The following is a 20,546-nucleotide window of genomic DNA, read 5'->3' on the forward strand; positions in this document are numbered from 1 at the left end:
CTGAGACATCCATATTCTGAAATTTAGTTGTTATCAATATAAATACAGGTAGGATTCATCGTAAGAGTCCTCAACTCTCTTTACCTTTTAAGCACATTTTCCACCTAAGAAAATCTTACAAATTTCAGTAAATCCAGTGCTTGTTTGAAAAATAATTTCCTCCATTACTACTTTTTTGAAATATTATCTCAATCTCACTTTAGAATCTATTTAAGAATTAAAAGGAGTGGACCTGTATTGGTTTGGTTAGACCCACAACAGTTAAAGAATGTCACTATTATTCTTCACATTTTGCATTTGACTAATGTCCTATATTCAAAAACACTGAAAAACTCTGTCCCACCTTAAAGACATTTCAGAGAAAAGCAAGTCTTTACTGTTCTCCATGTTCTTATGACATGCATTCACAATATTAGGAAGTAAAAATGATACTCAAATTAAGATCAATTTTTTTCAAAATAACATATCTGAATTGGCAGTGGTTTCTAGTCAGTCCACATATAGGAAATTCACCTTGGTGGTATAGAGCAAATCCTCTCTCTTCACAGTACCATCTGCAATCTTCTCTCCAAGGGCCTCTCTGATCTCCTCCTCATTTTAATAAAAATTTGCTGCATCAATTGCCACTTTGGTGGCCTCTTGAGCCTTGCTCTTAAGAATCTACAAAGCAATGGTAAAGAAAGAAACAACTCAGAAAGAAACAATTTCCTTCCTCAAAACATTTTCATCTGCTGTTTCTGCCAGCTCCCTTATTCATCTTGTTTAATGGCACAAACCTTGATAATACTATTGTACTGTGGGGACACAGATAGAAACCTATTGTTCTCATCTAAAATAAGTTAGTGAAATGGACTAAACCATGGAACATGAAAAAATAACTCTCATTTGATAATAATCAATTAGAAGTAATAATCTAATATGAAAATTTTGGTTGCCAAAAGAAAATGTCCAAGTCACTAAAAAGATAGGACAATTGTAACTTCACACACACACACACACACACACACACCTGCACACAAACATAAGATATGGCATGTGATCTGTTTGGGGATAACAACTGGAAATGAGTTCATAGCACCCATCATTCTCATTTTTCACCTAACTGGGCTTTTCAACTTATACATGTTTACCCTTCATTTTCCAAGTTCGCTAATCAAAATTCATGGAACAAGAATTTGTGGACTGCTTCCTTTATCCCTGACAATGTGTTAGACCCTGAGGTTTGTTGGATTTTGTCATGAACAAATGACAAACTTTAATGCATTAATGAAGCTTCTGGGAAGAAGCGGAGGTACCAGTATTTAAATAAGGAATTAAGTAGTGGTAAACTAAAAGAAATGTGTCACCACAAAATATTAAAAACATGATTTGTATGACCTGCCCCAGGTTTAAAGAAGATGGCAAAGAAAACATCTTAATATCTCCATGTATCAAACTTAATAGTGAGGCAGGCTAAATTACAGAAAGATCAGGATTCAGAAAAGTATTACATCTTAGATTGACCAGGCTTTGGATCGGGAACCACCCGCACCTAACTGGGAACTGCCCAAGCCCCTCTTCACTCATTAATTATTGGATAGGAATCAAAGAAATTGAAAGTCTTCTGATCGCAGACTGCACCAGCACCATTAACCTTTTGTATCACAGCTGGTCAGGGGAAATGGTGAGTCCTCAGAACCAGAAACTTACAGGCTCACTTTTGCTCTTTTTTCTGTTCTTCCTTCTGCACAGCCAAGGGAATGGACTGAGTTCTTTCCTCAGGGAATGCAGCTGGGAAATGTGGGGTCCCCTGAACCTCAGTGTCTGCCCAGCAAGAGGGTTTCCTTGTGGGTCACATTGTGGAGACAAGAGTTAGTAACTGCCAAGCAAACACGAGCTTCCCCCAGGGCTTGGGGTTCCTAGAGAACACTCATGCAGATGTTCTTGTGTCCCATGGCTTCCCTACAGGGCAGGCCACCTTGAAACCAAGGCTCTCTCACCCCTTCTCTTTCCTCCCTTTCTGACCCCCCAGCCCAGGCAGAGAAGACATGCTAGCCATGGTAGCCATCTCCCAAGTCACTTGGGGTGGTTCCTCTCTGCCCATCCCCCAACATAACCTGTCTCATGGTGTGGGCATTTTGCTGGAAAGTGCCCCACACCATTTTGCCCCATCCTACCAGCCTGCAAAGATTACAGCTACCAATGATTTCAAAATGAAGCTGCAGTCTGTCCCTTTGCTTGCTTGTGGTTCTTTCATCTCTCTACTAGTGAATCTTATAGGAGAAACTTTAAAAAACTTATACATGTTGGTGGGTGGAGGGTTGAATTTTCCCTTTCTCCTTGCTCCTAAGTTGCAAAATTACCCATGATAATTTGTCCCATCAAAAAAAGACCTGATTTAGAATTTGAAGGGAGTGTGATATCTGTTCCCAATCACACAGGTAATAAAATTCTTTTTTTTTATTGTTTTATTATTCATATGTGCATACAAGGCTTGGGTCATTTCTCCCCCCTGCCCCCACCCCCTCCCTTTACACCCACTCCACCCCCTCCCTCTCCCCCTCCACCCCCTCAATACCCAGCAGAAACTATTTTGCCCTTATTTTTAATTTTGTTGAAGAGAGAGTATATGCAATAATAGGAAGGAACAAGGGTTTTTGCTGGTTGAGATAAGGATAGCTATACAGGGAGTTGACTCCCATTAATTTCCTGTGCGTGTGTGTTACCTTCTAGGTTAGTTCCTTTTGATCTAACCTTTTCTCTAGTACCTGGTCCCCTTTTCCTATTGGCCTCAGTTGCTTTTAAGGTATCTGCTTTAGTTTCTCTGTGTTGAGGGCAACAAATGCTAGCTAATTTTTTAGATGTCTTACCTATCCTCATCCCTCCCTTGTGTGCTCTCGCTTTTATCATGTGCTCAAAGTCCAGTCCCCTTGTTGTATTTGCCCTTGATCTAATGTTCACATATGAGGGAGAACATATGATCTTTGGTCTTTTGGGCCAGGCTAACCTCACTCAGAATGATGTTCTCCAATTCCATCCATTTACCAGCGAATGATAACATTTCATTCTTCTTCATGGCTGCATAAAATTCCATTGTGTATACATACCACATTTTCTTAATCTATTTGTCAGTGGTGGGGCATCTTGACTGTTTCCATAACTTGGCTATTGTGAATAGTGCCGCAATAAACATGGGTGTGCAGGTGCCTCTGGAGTAACCTGTGTCACCGTCTTTTGGGTATATCCCCAAGAGTGGTATTGCTGGATCAAATGGTACATGAATGTTTAGCTTTTTAAGTAGCCTCCAAATTTTTTTCCAGAGTGGTTGTACTAGTTTACATTCCCACCAACAATGTAAGAGGGTTCCTTTTTCCCCCGCATCCTCGCCAACACCTGTTGTTGGTGGTGTTGCTAATGATGGCTATTCTAACAGGAGTGAGGTGGAATCTTAGTGTGGTTTTAATTTGCATTTCCTTTATTGCTAGAGATGGTGAGCATTTTTTCATTTGTTTTTTGGCCATTTGAATTTTTTCTTTTGAGAAAGTTCTGTTTAGTTCACTTGCCCATTTCTTTATTGGTTTGTTAGTTTTGGGAGAATTTAGTTTTTTAAGTTCCCTATGTATTCTGGTTATCAGTCCTTTGTCTGATGTGTAGCTGGCAAATATTTCTTCCTACTCACACAGGTAATAAAATTCTTTATGAACACCAACCCTTAATTGTATTACCTTTTCCCCTACATCAATGCGCCTCTCTTACCTTCTGATTCTTTGTTTTGTCTTCTGTAGTATTTCAGTAGAGAAAAAAATTGTGATCACAAAATAAATTTCCCTTTTCTTGCTTTTGTATCAGCAATTGTCTCTTCTAGAATAATCTGCTTTGTTCTCATCAGCGTTGTCAACTTTGACTTTTCTTCAGTATGCATTCTCCAGCCTCAAGTTCAACATGACTACTAAGATCTCATTGTATAAGAGTCATCATTCTTTCTTTTGTGCCCTTTATATTTTCATTGATTAAACTATTTAACCAGAAAAGGAGCCAAATTCTAAGTCATCACAAAAATTCTCTCATCATGGGGCTTCCCTGCATTGTCTTGTGCTAGCTTCTTTCCTTCCCTCTAAATTCCCTTTACATGGAAGAACTCCACATCAAGCTTTGGCTTTGATAGGTCCTCCATCTCAAGTTGCTGGCCTTTCAATAAATGTGCATTCTTCTACTGGCTCTAAGATCCTCAAACTTGGCTTTTGAGGAACAAGCAGTTTAGATCGTAGTTTGGCTACAATTTTTGGGCATGAATGTATGGAATGGAAATCTGTGTCTACACCAAAGCTAGATCTCTTTTAGCAGGGCAATGGTGTAGCCTCGAGGACTGGAAGGTGAACTTCCTCCTAAATGGTGCTGTGTACAAGATGGCAGTGAATCAACCCAAATGTACCATTTTTTTCGTAGACAATATGAATATGTGAAATGTGAAAAGAGATGCTTGTAAAAAAGGAAAAAAGAGCAGAAAACAAAACAAAACAAAACCAATAGATGACATGTGAATATAAACCATGAATTTCTAAAGGCTTGGAGAGTTCACCATCAAAAACAAGAAAAGGAAAACATGTCAGAAAGGAAAAACAAGCAAAACTGAATCAAAGAAATAGCAATTTTAGTAAGTAACAAAGGATATCAATTTCCAAAGATATAGCTACTAGAATTGTTGCTGTGATTTGACAGTGAATATCACACCGTATCACTTAAGGGTGTTGTGTTTACAATGCTAAAAGCAGAATCAAATGCAAGTGAAAGGCAAGAAGAATTAGCACACAAATGTGTCCATTACTTTCCTTTTACAAATACCTTAATCTGTTTTGATGGTATGCCCCCAAGGAATTATAAACTTCGAAAGACCATATCAGTAGGATCTTGCAGAGGACAAAGAGGCAGGTAACCAGAAGAGGCAACCAGAAAATAAAAATTAATTTCAAAATATTGAAGGATGATATTTAGGATTTAAGATAACAAGAAGTGGGACCAAAAAGTCAGAACAACATGCTTTCTTCCTGGCACAGTTTGCCTTCTTCTTTCAGATGTTAAGTAACTTGATAAAAAGAGAGACAGAAAACAAAGGGGTAATGTTTTAAACTGATACATATATTTGCTTATAAACATGAAAAATCAAGTAAGCATGATTTCTAAACAGAAAGTCATTAAGGAACAGAATGCTTCTCCTCCCTGAGACAACATGTAGGGAAAAAGTACCAAGCATACAGTGGATTTACTGAAAGTTGGTAAGAGATTTGTAATATTCTAAAACAGAATTAATTAACATGCTGCTACAGTACAAAAACCAGGAGACAAAGTCCATATTGGTTTACCCACATTCTCACCAGTCAGAAGCTATTAAGCGGTGAAAGCCAGAACAATCTTTATCATTGCTTAAGTCAAAGATAAACAAAACCACCCATTAGTTAAGGTAGGAGGACAGATTTTCATCAGTAACACACTACTGCAATAAGGAAGAGATTCAGGGGTGAACTGAACTTTACCATATTGACTTCAATCAGTGGAAAGGGGAATCAGCATTTTTATCTCTACAGTGTAAAGACTAGGTGTTATCTAGGCTCATGTTTCTGGACCAAAGGCAAGGGATATGCTCCATTTGGTAATAGCCTTCTCGTGGGCAGAGTCCCAAGGTAGTTCAGGGAATCATGTGGCAATAGACAGGGAGTGGGCAGGTGTGATTCATTATTTCAAAGGAAGTGTGAGATAATACAAAGAGGTGAGTGGAGACTCAGCAGAGTCAGGAGAAGGAAAATTACAAAAATGGAAGGAGGATTGATAATGAGATTAGTCTACATGAGTTTGCTAATTGGAACTTATACTATAAGTTAGGCTCCTACCCTCTCATGGAGGTAGGAAAAGAGTTCTTATCTCCAGGTGTTCAAAGGAGAATAAATTCTTTTGGCATCCTTGAGTTTTCTCACACAGGTTTTACATTATCTTATTGTACTCTGCTCCTTTCTCAGGGTGATACTTCAAGAATTCATCACATCTATATTCATCACATCTATACCAAGAATTGCCTGGAGTAACAGTCTTTTGGGTATATCCCCAAGAGTGGTATTGCTGGATCAAATGGTAGATCGATGTCCATCTTTTTAAGTAGCCTCCAAATTTTTTTCCAGAGTGGTTGTACTAGTCTACATTCCCACCAACAGTGTAAAAGGGTTCCTTTTTCCCCGCATCCCAAAAGACTGTTACTCCAGAGGCACCTGCACATCCATGTTTATTGCGGCACTATTCACAATAGCCAAGTTATGGAAACAGCCAAGATGTCCCAGCACTGACGAATGGATTAAGAAAATGTGGTATCTATACACAATGGAATTTTATGCAGCCATGAAGAAGAACGAAATGTTATCATTCGCTGGTAAATGGATGGAATTGGAGAACATCATTCTGAGTGAGGTTAGCCTGGCTCAAAAGACCAAAAATCGTATGTGCTCCCTCATATGTGGACATTAGATCAAGGGCAAACACAACAAGGGGATTGGACTATGAGCACATGATAAAAGCGAGAGCACACAAGGGAGGGGTGAGGATAGGTAAGACACCTAAAAAACTAGCTAGCATTTGTTGCCCTTAACGCAGAGAAACTAAAGCAGATACCTTAAAGCAACTGAGGCCAATAGGAAAAGGGGACCAGGAACTAGAGAAAAGGTTAGATCAAAAAGAATTAACCTAGAAGGTAACACCCACACACAGGAAATCAATGTGAGTCAATGCCCTGTATAGCTATCCTTATCTCAACCAGCAAAACCCCTTGTTCCTTCCTATTATTGCTTATACTCTCTCTACAACAAAATTAGAGATAAGGGCAAAATAGTTTCTGCTGGGTATTGAGGGGGGGAGCGGGAGGGGGTGGAGTGGGTGGTAAGGGAGGGGGTGGGGGCAGGGGGGAGAAATGAACCAAGCCTTGTATGCACATATGAATAATAAAAGAAAAATGAAAAAAAAAAAAAAAAAAAAAAAAAAAAAAGAATTGCCTGGCATATCTCTGGAGTATTTTATCATATTTGACTTTAGCCTCTCACTCTTTGATTTTTAATATCATTTTCCATAGTGAGAACAGATGAGAGCAGACAGAGCCTTTGAAGCAGTGCTGGTCTCTGTCTGCCTATTGCCCAATCCACTGAGACTAGTGTATGAGGTAACATCCAAGACAACATGCACTCAATTGTGCGCTTCTAACACTGGACTTGAGCACCCTGGAGAAACACTGGGACAGTAAGTATAATTCTCATGAAGATGTTCTCTTGATATGTCTGTGCTCTTCAAAATGCTCACTCAGCTAGTTAGTAGTTGGAGCTTGGAAAGCAGCTCTCAAGTGTGAACTGAAGTCCAATGAAGAAGCTATGTACACATTACAGTCCTGTAGACTGCTTCATCTTGGTTGACTAGAACACTGAGATTGTAGAGAAATGGATGTTTGGGTTGAGACACATACTAGGAACTGTCTTTATCTCCTTTCAATATCTATTCATTGTGACATTCCATCCTAGAGTGACTAGTAGATCAAACTCTTAGAATGGATGGCAAATTTTGACAGATTTCTACCCTGCACCAACCTTAAAACTGGGAACAATATAAAATAACTTATCAAACCTGCAGAAGAGATTTCCCTCCCTTACTATAACCCACCTCCCTGGTGTTCTCACCAAAATAATTGGTGAGAGCCTAGAGATGGTTTCCACTTCATGCAAAGAGCAAGTGATGAGGAAACAATTTTGTCAGCAAAATTGCCTGAGTGGCTGCAAGGACTCAGAAAACATCTTTCAGAAAATATTTGCTTCACAAATAATAAAACAAGGAATATTTGTATATATGAAACTGGTAGTCGGGTGTTTGATGGTGAAGATGAAGAGGATGGAGCCTCTAAAATAAAAAAGTCAGAGTTAGAACACAATATTAAGTGGACTTAACAAGGAATTTTGGAACAAGCAGATAAGGGGCCATGAAGAATAATTTGAATTAAAAATTTATTCTAGCTTTAGCCTTACAGCCAGGACAATGAATAAGAACTCAAAAGGTGACCTGAGTATCAGGAAAAGGTAAACTGATACCATACAGTCCAGAGATAGGTAGATAAAGGGGCAAAGAAAAAATATAATCTCTGGAATGAAGTTGTTGCCTCCTTTGCTTTCTGATGTATCCCAGCATTTGGAATCCTGCAGCTGATTGGTCCGTGAGGATGGTCCATGAAGATTGTTGCCTAAAGAATGACTGTATCTCTTTTATGCTTCCAAGAAAACTCGTTCATAACTTAGCCTACTGCTGGTTCCAGGAGGCTTCCTTCGCCATGGAGCACAGAGGCCTAGCACTCTAAATTCTATCTAAATTCGATAGAATTGTGTTTTAGGTACTTGTTATTCAGGACACTAGACTCAATTCTCCCTGTTGCCTGCCACTAGTTGACTTCTTTCAGAGAACAAACCTTTTAATCTTTGAAACATTTTAGTTGTTTTTCTGTCCCATCTAAGTTTTATTCAGGTTTTCTTACAGTACAATTACCAGATAAATCTCAGAATACCACTACTAAGGACCTTATTTATATGGGTAACAGAAATTTAGCCATGGTTTTTCTTAGTTTTAGGACACCATGGTAGTTTGTTGCTCATTTCTCAAATGTTTAACTATGATGTTTAATTTTCTCCCTGCCAGATATTAAATCTTAAGTCACTTTTTATTTCTTTTGGTCTATAGAGCTTTGGGATACTTTCCTTTGACCTGAATTAGTTTGATCAGCCATGGAAAAATCACTGAAGAAACTTCAACTAGACTATGTAGATCTCTTCGTTATTCATATGCCAAATCTATGAAGGTCAGCTTTTGATTTTCCCTGTTATGCACAATACTGTTACTTCACCTCCACTAATTATCTCAATCAATTTAGAATTTCTGGGTTCTTGCCAGGAGAAGTAAATTTGAGTGAAGTATTAGAATTGGCAAATGATCATAACTCTGCTTTATAGTTGAGACACTGTACAGGCAAGACTTGCTAAATCTTCATCTTCCAGGCTTCAGAGGGATGTAGTTCAAGAATCTCACTGATCTACCTCAAAGACCTGAGGGTGTTGTCCCCCATGTCTAACTGTGCTCCTGTCTATGAGCCATTAGTGATTAGGAGTCACCCAGAATGCTGTTACTAGAGACTGAAGAGATAAAACATGAACATTCTACATCTTAAGGCAGGTTCTCTTCCATATGTACCTCTCAGCCCTAGTCAAGATAGAGGTGCCTGTTATAGTCCAGATAGAAAAACTGGACTCCTTTGGGCTTTTATAATCCAGCTTCTCATCCCAGAAGGTTATTGCTGAGCGCATCTGATATACTCATTACCTCAGATTTGAGTTATCATAAGCTGGAGCTAAGACAAATTGATTAGTAGTTGGTAAGTTCTATCTTCTATAGCACCCTGTCCTTTTGACATGAAATAATTCTGTAGGATACCTCATTCTTAGCGAAGTTTACAAACTGATGGAGGTAGAAAAGTGGGGAAATTGAGGGGAAAGATATTTTTGGCAGTCTCTAAGATAATTTTCATTTTCCTTTTACCTTGAGTCTTCACACACACAGGCACACAGACTCAGACACACACACACACACCCCACTTTGATTAATATTTACTGACTTCTGAAGGCTGGGTGACCATGCTCTCTAGGCATTCAAAAGTGATTCTTAAACAAAATATTCTTTATCTACTCTTCTCTCAGCCTGGGGAAGATCTTCTGCCCAAGGACACCAATGGGAAATTTATTTTAGATAGAGTGGACCTTCATGATACATGGGGGGTACATGCTGCTGCAGATGTTACTGCTGCTGCCTTGTGTGTCAAGGACTGAAGCACTGGATGGGGAGTTAGAAGAGAAGGAATTTTGCTCTAGCAATTGTCTGACCTGAGATATGTCATGAAACTTTTCCATACTCTTTATAAAGCAAAGGAACTCAACAGAATGAACTCAGTCTATTTTTAATTTCAACTTTTATGGTTCTAACTAGGCATTTCTTTGTTCAAAAGATCTGGTAAAGTATGTAAGTCCTACAAAACAAATCATAAATTACAATCTGAAAAGGGGTTAGCTCAATATCCCTGGACAAATAGACACATGTCTAGAGGTTAGGAAATCTGTGATCTGACTTAGTATTGATTTGGACTGTAAAGGAGAGAATTTTGCCCATATATGGCCTATTTCACAAATTATTTTTGTTGTTCTAGGAAAGAGATACCAACAATCCCTATGAGAAAATTCTTCTTTGGATTTGACTATGGTGGCAATTCTTCAAGAATTATTGCATGTCCAACAGAAAAACAGGCATCATTGAAGGGGTGGGATGTTAAAACATATTAATGTTTACTTGTTTTTCTGAATGAACATGTGATAGAATAGAGTAGACAAACGTGTGTGCATAGGAACAAAGTGCATTAGGAAATTCTGTTTCCAGTGATAGAACTGTTGATTGATTCAAATTGTTAAATAAATTAAAGCAGATTTCCAGTTTTTAAAAAGAATAAACAACAATAAAGGTTTACCAGACTTTTCCTTCCTTCCCAGGCTCTGGAGAAGTGTAAAGATGCAGGTTTAATCAAGTCCATAAGGGTGTCCGATTTCAACCACAAACAATTGGAATCAGTCCTGAACAAGTCAGGGCACAAGTAAAAGCCTAGCTGCACTCAGGTGAGTTCTTATCTACCAGGGCTTCCCTTACATTCTTCTCTTTATATCATACTTCTTCCTTAACATTTCTTAAGTTTTTGACTTTCTATCAGCTCTATAGATGACAGTTCCTTTTGCTGAAACAAGAAACACCAGAGAAGGACTGGAGTAGAGTAGAGCTTAGTGGAGTGGAGTAGAGTAGAATATGGAGAGTATGATTTCTTTGACCATTCACTGGTAGACTTGAGTTTCCTGTGAGCCATCCAGGTGGAGAAAAGTAGAATCATTAGCTGAAGCTCAGTTAGTGGTCAGGACTAGAGATGGGGATGTTTTGAGTCATTGTTTCATGGATGGTCATCAAACTCACTGACCAGAAAGTTAGAGAATGAAAGTTAGAGAATGACAAGGTAGAGGTTCAGGATAGGATGAGACAAAGAGGCTCAAACAGAGAGATAGAACAGGAGTTGCCAGACAGGCAGGCAGAAAATGAGCAGAGTGTAATAAGAGCAAAGCCACATCTCTTCTCTCTTTTTTTTTCTGTTTTTTTTTTTTTTTTTTTTTTTTTTGTGATACTGGGCTTGATCCCAGGACCTAAAGTGCTAGCAATAATTCTGCCACTTGAGCTATGACCCTAGCTATTTTATTTGACTTTTATTTTTGAGATAGAGTCTCACTAACTTTGCCTGGCTGGCCTCACACTTGAGACTCTCCTTCCTCTGCTTTCTGAGTAAGTGAGATTATAGAAGTTTGCACCATGCCCAACTGCTTTACCTTTTTATGTGTATTTTAATCCCAGTTTTATTTATCACATATAATCATTGGAATTTTAAGTATCTTACAATATGGAAATAACTAAATTAATGATGGCATCATGGAGCTGCCTGGTGGCATGTTATGAAAACTCATGATGGAAGGGAAAATCTTTTTATTGTAATAGTTCATAAAAAACTTATCAAACAACTGCCTACTTTTGTCAGGATGCATTCAGTTCTAGTAACAGAGAACTCATTTCAGAGTAGCTTAATGCACCGTAGTAACCCTCTTTCTTGGGGCGAAACCATATCTTTCAGGTTCAGGAGTGGGTGTAAATACTGTGTTGTGTAAGACTGTGTGAAAGTGTGAGCCTGAGATGTAGCCTGGTTATGAAGTGAGTGTGGAGTCCAGATTGGCAGGTCCGTGTCAAATTCATATGGTCTAGAGTGAGCCTTAACAGGTCCTCTAGTCAGGGGCTTATATGGACTCATTATGGCAAAGAGGTGCCTAAATCCCTCCACGGAGAGTGGTCAGAGATGGATGAAGCAAGTGGTGCTATTTGTTTTCCTCCTGTATGCTGGAGAGGAGGACCCCTTATGTCTCTCCACAGCCCTCATCCCTTCCATCTCTGTCTTGATGTCTGGCAAATGGGAGGAAAGGGAGGAGATTAGAGTAAGAACACACCCCCTAAAATACATACTTAAGAACTTTAAGAGGGGATTTAATGGAGATTACCAGGTCAACCTGACTCCTAACAAGCTTAGGATCTTCTGTGAGATAGACTGGTCTGCTTTTGATGTAGGATGGCCCTTGGAGGGCCATTAGATAAGGTCATAGTCAATAGAATTTTAAAAAGTGGTTGTAGAGAAGCTTGAAACCCCTAGATGTTTCCTTATATTTACTGCTGGCAAGATGCAGTCCTCAGTCAGCCCACATGACTAAAGCCCCACCTAGAGAAGGCATGTAGGGTTATGGTAGTCAGGGTGGTAGTAGCTTCCAAGTGCAGGGAAAGATGTAAAAAACTGGAGAAACCCATATTAGTGGGGGGCGCTCTGAGGAGTCTCCATCCCCTTATGTGTCACTGTACAGATTAGAGAATTTCTAGGATCTACAGTTATCTGCTGAATCTGGATCCCCAATTACTCTGTCTTGGTAAAACCCCTTTAAACCACAAAGGGTGGAGAATTAGAACCCATGGTGTAGATAGAGAAGCAAAAAAAAAAGGTCTTTTAAAAAATTAAGAGGACACTCACAAATGCCCCACTCTTGGCTTGCAAGATGTGTTGAAGCCCTTCTTCCTATAAGTACATAAAAGAATGGAGAAAACTGTAGGAGTCTTGACCCAGCTTCTAGGTTCCTGGTACCACCTGGTGACCTATTTATCAAAGCAACTTGATGCAGCTTTCTGAGGCTGGTCACCCTGCCCGTGCATGTCTCTTGATGGTTGAAGCAAACAAACTTACATTGGTACAAAAACCACAGTCTGAGTTCTCCACTCTGTTTTGACTTTCATGAAATATGAAAGAAAATTATCAGTTAATCGACTCTTGAATGTTCAAATATCAAAGCATGTTACTTGAAAATCTGCATGTCCAGCTAGAAGTTGTTAAGGCTCTAAACCCAGTCACTCTATTACAAGTTGATTCAAATCCAACAGAGCATGACTGTTTAGAGATTATGGATGAGGTGTTCTCTAGCCAGTCAGGCTTGGATAACCAGCTCATCAGTCATCTGGACATTGAGTATTTCATGGATGGCAACAATTTTGTCTGAAAAGACACACATTTTGCCAGATATACAGACTCTAAATATGCCTTCACTACCATTCATATCAATGGAGCTCTATATAAAGAAGGGGGCTCATTAACTCGGGAGGAAAAAGTATTAACTACAGACAAAAATTCTAAAATTACTAAAACCTGTATCGGCCCCTAAGTGAATAGCAATCATGCACTGCCAAGGGCACCAGAAGAGGGAGACAACAGCTGTTCAGGGAAATTGAAGGGCTAATAGGGAAGCCAAGTGAGCATCCCTCACAGGACCTCACAGGAGGACAAACTTCGGTCTCGCTGGAAGCTTGTTCCTGTGTCCCTTGTCTAAATGGGACCTAAGATATACTTCACAAGAATAGACTTTATTTGAGACTGAAGAAGAAAATTTTCTACTAGATTAATGGTGAAAGTTTACTGATGGCTGCATTGCCATGCCTGAGTGACTGGCTCCCACATTTGTCCAGCAGTTCCATGAAGGAGCTCACTAGGGCAGACAGCTCTCGAAACTAACTTGGTCCAGCATTTTTATGTCCCCAAGCTCTCCAGCATAAGTAAGACAGTATGTGAAAGGTGCAGTGTGTGTGCCAGAAATGATCTCTGATATTTGCTGGTGTTTGCCTGCACCTCCTCAGAATGGATAAAAGCCTTCCCCACTAGGACTGAGAAAGTCCCTGTTAAAGAAAACCATCCTTCAAATCAGAATACCTGCATCTATTGGATCAGACAACAAACTGGCCTTTGTGACTGAGGTGCTACAGTTAATGGCTAAGAAATTAGGAATAACTTAAAAGCTACACATGGCCTACTGCCCCTAGAGTTCAGGAAAAATAGAATGTATAAACAGGACTCTAAAATTGCAATTGGGAAAATTCTGCCAGGCGACCCACCTACAATGGGATCATTACTGCCCATATCCTTGCTTGGGGTTAGGTCAACCCTCACCAAATGAATGGGTCTCTCCCCTTTTGAAATTCTTTTTGGGTGTCTACCCCCTTTAGTCAAGGGCCTGTGAGAGGAGCTTAAGGAAATAGGTGATCTCACCCTGAGACCACAAATACAGACCCTCTATTGGCTCTCAAAAACCAATGAACTGGGTAAGAGAGCGACTCCCCATTAGCCTAACAACACCCATGCACCCTTATAAACCAGGGGATGCTGTTTGGGTAAAAGAATAAAATGTTCAACCACTAAAGCCCCACTAGAGGGGCCCTTTTGTTGTTGTTTTGTCCACCCCCACCACAGTTAAAGTAACAGAGATCATTCCCTGGGTCCACTATAGCCGAGTGAAGCCAGCTTCCCTTGAATGAGAGTGCGTCTCTGACCTAGCCTCACCATACAACACCTCTGCCCTCCCCTGACAGGACCCTGCTTCCCAGGAGATCACAGATGACGAGACGTCAGCCTTGCTCTAGTCACTCCTGAAGCTGACTAATTTATGCATGGTGAAAGCTTGAGGAGTCACCCATCTCACCTTTGAGGATGAGTCCATTAATCTTGGTCAGCTCTTTACCTGGGGATCCCCAGGCTTTGGACTGTGACTTGTGTATGAGCACTACCCAAGTGGGGAGTGCTATTACCAAAACTCTGGTTTTCCTACTTATTATTCCCATGCAGGCACCCCTGTTGGGTCATGCACAACCATACCACCTACTCAGTGTGCTTTCATTATGGTCAGTATATCTGTTTCAACCCCATCTATCACCCTCAGGAGCAATGGCTAGAGGCCCAAAGCTTCACCAACAATGGAAACCTTGTTAACCACACCTGGATTGATGACCCCAACAAACCTTTTTCCATATACTTTGATGTGTCTGCCACAATAGCTAAAAATACCGGACCTTAGGGCAACTGTGGGGGGATAGCCTGGGAAAGGACTTACAGGTTAAATGACAAGTATAGATGCCCCAAAAATGACAGTGGAACATCTGGCTGTGCTTAGTATGAACAACTCTACTGCCCTTATTTGAGTTATAAAAGGTAGGCAAATCTGCTTAAAGGGGAGGTCCATACCTCACATGGAATTGCAGCTCTTTTACCAAAAAGAGAAGCAACCCCCAACTATACTTTTGGTGCCTATAACCCTGTAATTTCACTATTTTTGACCTCAGTGAAATAGGCTGGAAAGTTGGAAAAAAGTTTATAAAAAGAAAACAGACCCCAGTAGTTTGCTACAATTTCAACTCCTCATGATCACTAATGAGAGCTCCTTATACCAGGTCTTTCACTCCTTTTGCAAGGAGATACAAAGTGAGTGTCCCATCTCAGTTACAACAAAAAACCTGTTCCTCTCACTAGTTGAGTCCATAACACAAACTCTGAATGTAACTTTGTGTTGTTTAATATGAGAGACCATTGGCCATGGGAGGCAAAAATGCTAAACCCACAAGAGCCCTTTAATGAAACCACTCCCTCCAGCCACGAGGAGAACATTTGGCTCTCAAAACCCTCCATTATTGGCATTACTGTATCTCCCATACAAAAGGCCAATTCTCCACCCTGGAAGGGGACTTGGTCTGCTTGGGACAAAAGTTTTAAAATGACGCTACTCAAGAGACTCAATGGTGGGGGCTTCCAGTTACACGGAGCCCCAACCTTACCTGCTGGCTAACATCCCTGAGCTTAAAATGATCTCAATCTGAGTAGCTGCTGTTTACAGAGTAATGACAAAATGAAAAAGTTTGCCCAAGTCCCTGTGCAGACCTGCAAGGGATGGAGCCCCAATGATCTATTAGGGGGCTAGTTCTCAACTCTAAGTGAGTTCAAGACCTTAATAGGGACAATGTTCCTTGTCTTAGGACCATGCCTGATATTGCCCTGCCTAATCCCCCTGGTACTTCCCTCTTTATCAAGATGATGCTCTTTGACCCAGAAGTGGGTCCCAGCATCAAAGGAGGGAATGTGGCAGGAAGGCAGGCAGAGGAAGAGATAAATGAGTGCCAAAGTGAAACAAAGGAAAACCGGAGTTGGGGAATGTTGCCTGGGGACCAGAAAAGGGTTACCATGCCCCAGAGATTAAAATGGCCAATGAAATAATTTGTTATTATGTATGGAACAAGCTGTACCCCCCTCATTTCTGTAACCTGCTCCAGATGGTACATAAGGAAAGCCCCCTTTGCTCTTGGGGCTCAGCCTTTGGACTTGAGTCCACATAGTTGCTGCTAGCTTGTTTAATAAACTTGCTTCCCAAAAGTTTTGGTACCCTCTCAGTCTCTGTCTGAGCCCTCCTGCAACATTGGTACTGGGGTTGAACTTGGGTTCCTGTACTGCTACACAGGGACTCTACCATTGGATCTACAACCCAAGCCCAAACTTACTGTTTTTTTTGGTGATACTAGGGTTTAAACTCAGGGTTTCATGCCTGTTACGCAGGTGCTCTACCACTTGAGCTACTCTGCCAACCCTAGTTATGGTCTTTTTGGTACTCAGCTCGCCTTTTCATGTGAGCTCCTGTGTCCTTTAGCATGATTTTTTACCCTTTTTGGTCTCTGCAATGAAAACTATTGAAGGTTTAACTTGTAGCCTTCTCACCCAGAACAAGAATCAGTCATTTCTCTAGTTAGTCTTGGTTTCTTTCAGTAGAAAAAGACATTTGGAGACAATAACTGGGGACAAAGAGTTTAATTTCATTAAAATACTAATAAAAGAATAAGAAGAAAATTGTTTCATTAGTTCATGGGATATGAAACTATTAAAACAGGTGCTTGGGAAAATGTCCAATCTGAAAAATAAAGTATATATGTCAGCACAGATTTAGATATGCCTTCAAAGCCCTTTTGAAATTTATGTATGGATCTTAGCTCACCTATTCTGATACCTTTTTTTATTTAAAAATTACAATTGGAATGCCACCCTTATCTCAGCCAGAACAAACTCCTGGAATTCTGCAAGTCCAAGGATATTTTTCTAGTTGCCTACAGTGTGTTGGGAACCCAAAAAGATTCAAACTAGTAATGAGAAAATCAAAGAGTTTACCTATTTCAACCACTCTGTTAACCTTACAAAAAAGGTCAAAGATAAAGAAGTAAACACAATTGTGTAATGATTCCCCATGTACCATCACTCACCTTCAAGACCACCAATATTGTTTCACTTTGTTTTATTTATATACTTACCTGTCCCCAACACTAAGCTAAATATAATTTTGAAAATGATTTTATGGTGAAATTTCCATAGACTGGAATGCATAGATACTAACTGTATAATTTTGAAAAATGACTAGACAAGAGCCCATATTCCTATCATGGTTAGAAACATTCTAATTGTTAAGCTATTTATCAACACCAAATGCATAGCACAAAAAGAATATGCAATATTAAATTTAGGAGGGAGTTACTGAGAACAGAAATATTCTAATGTTCACGAGTGTCCCTTTTTAGATTAGGGAGAGCAGTTAAGTGAATATGTAAGAAAAGACATCCTTTAATAATTCCCAAAGACATTTTCTTTTCTTCCTGTGCTGGATTCTAATATAAAATGATGTTTAATATGGAAACATTATTTTAAAATGAAACAGAAATTGATAATAATAAAACAATAATAATAATGTAGTAAAGAAATTTTCTATCTCCACCAAAAGTTCTTTTTGCCTTCTGAGACAATTTCTCCTCAATTAAAGACACTATTTCTGTTATATTTTTACTTTAGATAAGTTTTGCCTTCTGTAGTATTCCATATAAAGAAATTGTATGTATTATTTTGTGTTCAGCTTGTCTTGCTCAGCACATCTGGGTGATTCATCTACGTGGTTGCAAGCATCTCATAACACAATTCCTGTCCTACAGAACTTCTCAGAACATACTCTTTAATGACATTCAATTAAAAAGGAAAAATTATAAAAATGAGAAAAAGAACACAAAAATGGAAATCAGTAGTAATAACACATACTTAACAATAAATATTATAAATTAAAATTCAGGCTATCTGGTCATTACAGATACATCTTGTCTCCTCAATAGATTCAAAGTTCCTCCATAGAGGGACCTTATATCTTTGAGCAGGCTTGGCATGGTTTTTGAATGAATGCTAGAAAAGTACAACACTGTCCTCACCACCACCATTCTTATAATCTAAGGACAAAAGCTATACCTGAGACTGAATTAACAGAACATTCTAGTGGTTCCTTTTTTGTTTTTGTTTTTTGAGTTGGTGTCTTGTTATGTATCCCAGGATGGTTTCAAACTCACAATCCTCCTGCCTCAGCCTCCTGAGTGCTGGGATGACAGGTGTACACTACCATACCCAGTTTAGCTACACTTTTTACTATGTTCTAGAACTTGTTATCTGCACCCAACTGCATGTCATTATGATGTTTACATATGTGTGAACATGGGAAATAAGCATGTATATGCAGTTTGCACATAAGCAGAGAACTTGAGTGTATGTGTACTAGGTTAGAAATAGGGACATGGTTGTTAAGTAAGAGATTTTTAACCCACCAAAACTAGAATTTCTGAGAAACCCTCTCTTTAGAGCATCAAGAAAGAGTGAAAAAATTAATATCCCCTCTTCTGTTTCATTGCTGTTGATCACCCTGATCATCAGTTTTCTGAGGAATATTGACCATGAGCTGTTAAATGTCACAACTGGAATATCTTGCTTCCAGGCAACATGGAAAGGATTTTTGTTTGGTGTTGATGAATAGAAAGCACTCTCTCTAAGTTCAGGTTATTTTCCTTGCATTTTCTAACATTAATAACTAATAAATACGTCACAATAAAAATAAAAGAGACTATTTGGTGCATTTTCCTGGATGATTTTTTAAGGGAAAGTATGGTTTGGATGGTATATCTCTATTTATTAAATTAAAATTATCTTCAACATATGGATTACATACATTTCTTACTACATGGCATTTTGTAAAGTTATAAAATATTAGTCAATATTTTACTCTACATTTCTTGTTAGAACAAATTGCATCTTAAGCAGGTGTGGAAGCACATGCATTGAAATGCTGATATAAGCATTTCAGAGGTAGAGGCAAGAGGATAGCAAGTCTGAGGCCAGCATGGTTACATAATGTCTCTGATTCTTCCAGTAAAAGTTATTAAATTTTTTTTTTGTTTTCCAGACATAATTTTATCAATAAATAGACTAGGAAAATTACATTTAATTCACACAAAATTGTCAAGTTTATACATATAGTGGAGAAAGCAGAATATGAATGAAATAAAGTATTCATTTATTAGAAATTAGGTAAGTACCTGTTAGGAGATAATTCTTAGTCTCTCACATTTATTAACAATTGATAAGGCAAGGAAGTGACTGTCTTTGATTCCACTTATTGTTTCAAGAACAGCCTTGGTATGTAGAGATAGTAGTTCCCTCCAAAGAAATAGAAGGCACATCTTTGCCTAGAAAAGAAAACACCTCCCTTGTGTCAAAGATCTGCCACACTTACTTTCTATCATAAATGATGTGAATTCCCTTCATTCAAAATTGTTTTCCTATTGCTCAACCTATTCAATGTGCAAGTACAATTGAACCTGTTCACTTCACACCCTGGGAATTGGAGCTCCAGAAGGCAACAAAAATGTTATTACTTTGGCCACAAACATTGTCATGTGTAATACACTATAATTCATCCTTGGCCCAGAAGTTATAGAATTTGTATTACCATTCATAAAATCTTATCAAGATAATAATATGTTAGCTTTCAGGTCAAGTTAAAGTCTGAGATCATTCATGATTTTTACAGTGATTTGGAGAAAATTGTAGGAAAGGGGAGAAGTGGGAGCGTCACTGCTATTTTCAGTAGAGTGGAAAGTAATGATTTCACTGGAAAGGTGACTCTTAAACAGAAATTTGAGTAAGCTGTATGAATACGGGTAGAAGGAAGCATATTCCTGGCACATGGAACAGCAAATGATGAGGCTGTGAAAAAAATTGTCCATATAATATTTGAATAGCCACCATTAGGCTAAGGTGAGTAGAGTTTGTGAACAAGGGAGACGGAAGCAGAAGATAGATCATAAGTGGAAATGGGGGACTGTATTATTCAGCTTTTGGAAAGACTTTCAGATTTATTCTCAGAGGAAAGTAGAATGTTTTTGTCTTTTGTGCAGAGTTATTACTTGTGCTGACAAGTTTTAAATGTATCTTACCTGATATGAAAAAAAAGATACTACAGGGAAACAATAAGATAAATCCTCTCTTAGGGGTCTACACATCAATTCAGGTGTGAAATGTGTTGACTTGGACCATAGTTCCTGCATAAATAGTGTTCAGAATTATAGGAAAATGCATTTATTACAAGGGTAGATCAACAAGGCTTTCCAATGTATACCATGCACGCTGAGAAGAAAAACCATAGATTCCAAGTTGACTGCAGAAATTTTGCATTAAG

The 20,546-nt window shown here is 39.0% G+C and overlaps 1 pseudogene; it reads right to left on the reverse strand.

Annotated features, from left to right (window-relative positions):
- The window catches only part of LOC109679999 (aldo-keto reductase family 1 member C15-like), a 129,884-nt pseudogene extending 117,961 nt beyond the window's left edge, over positions 1-11,923 (reverse strand).
- Between the last annotated feature and the right edge of the window lie 8,623 nt (positions 11,924-20,546).

The sequence above is a fragment of the Castor canadensis genome, chromosome 15, assembly GCF_047511655.1.
Source record: "Castor canadensis chromosome 15, mCasCan1.hap1v2, whole genome shotgun sequence".
Taxonomy (NCBI): Eukaryota; Metazoa; Chordata; class Mammalia; order Rodentia; family Castoridae; genus Castor; species Castor canadensis.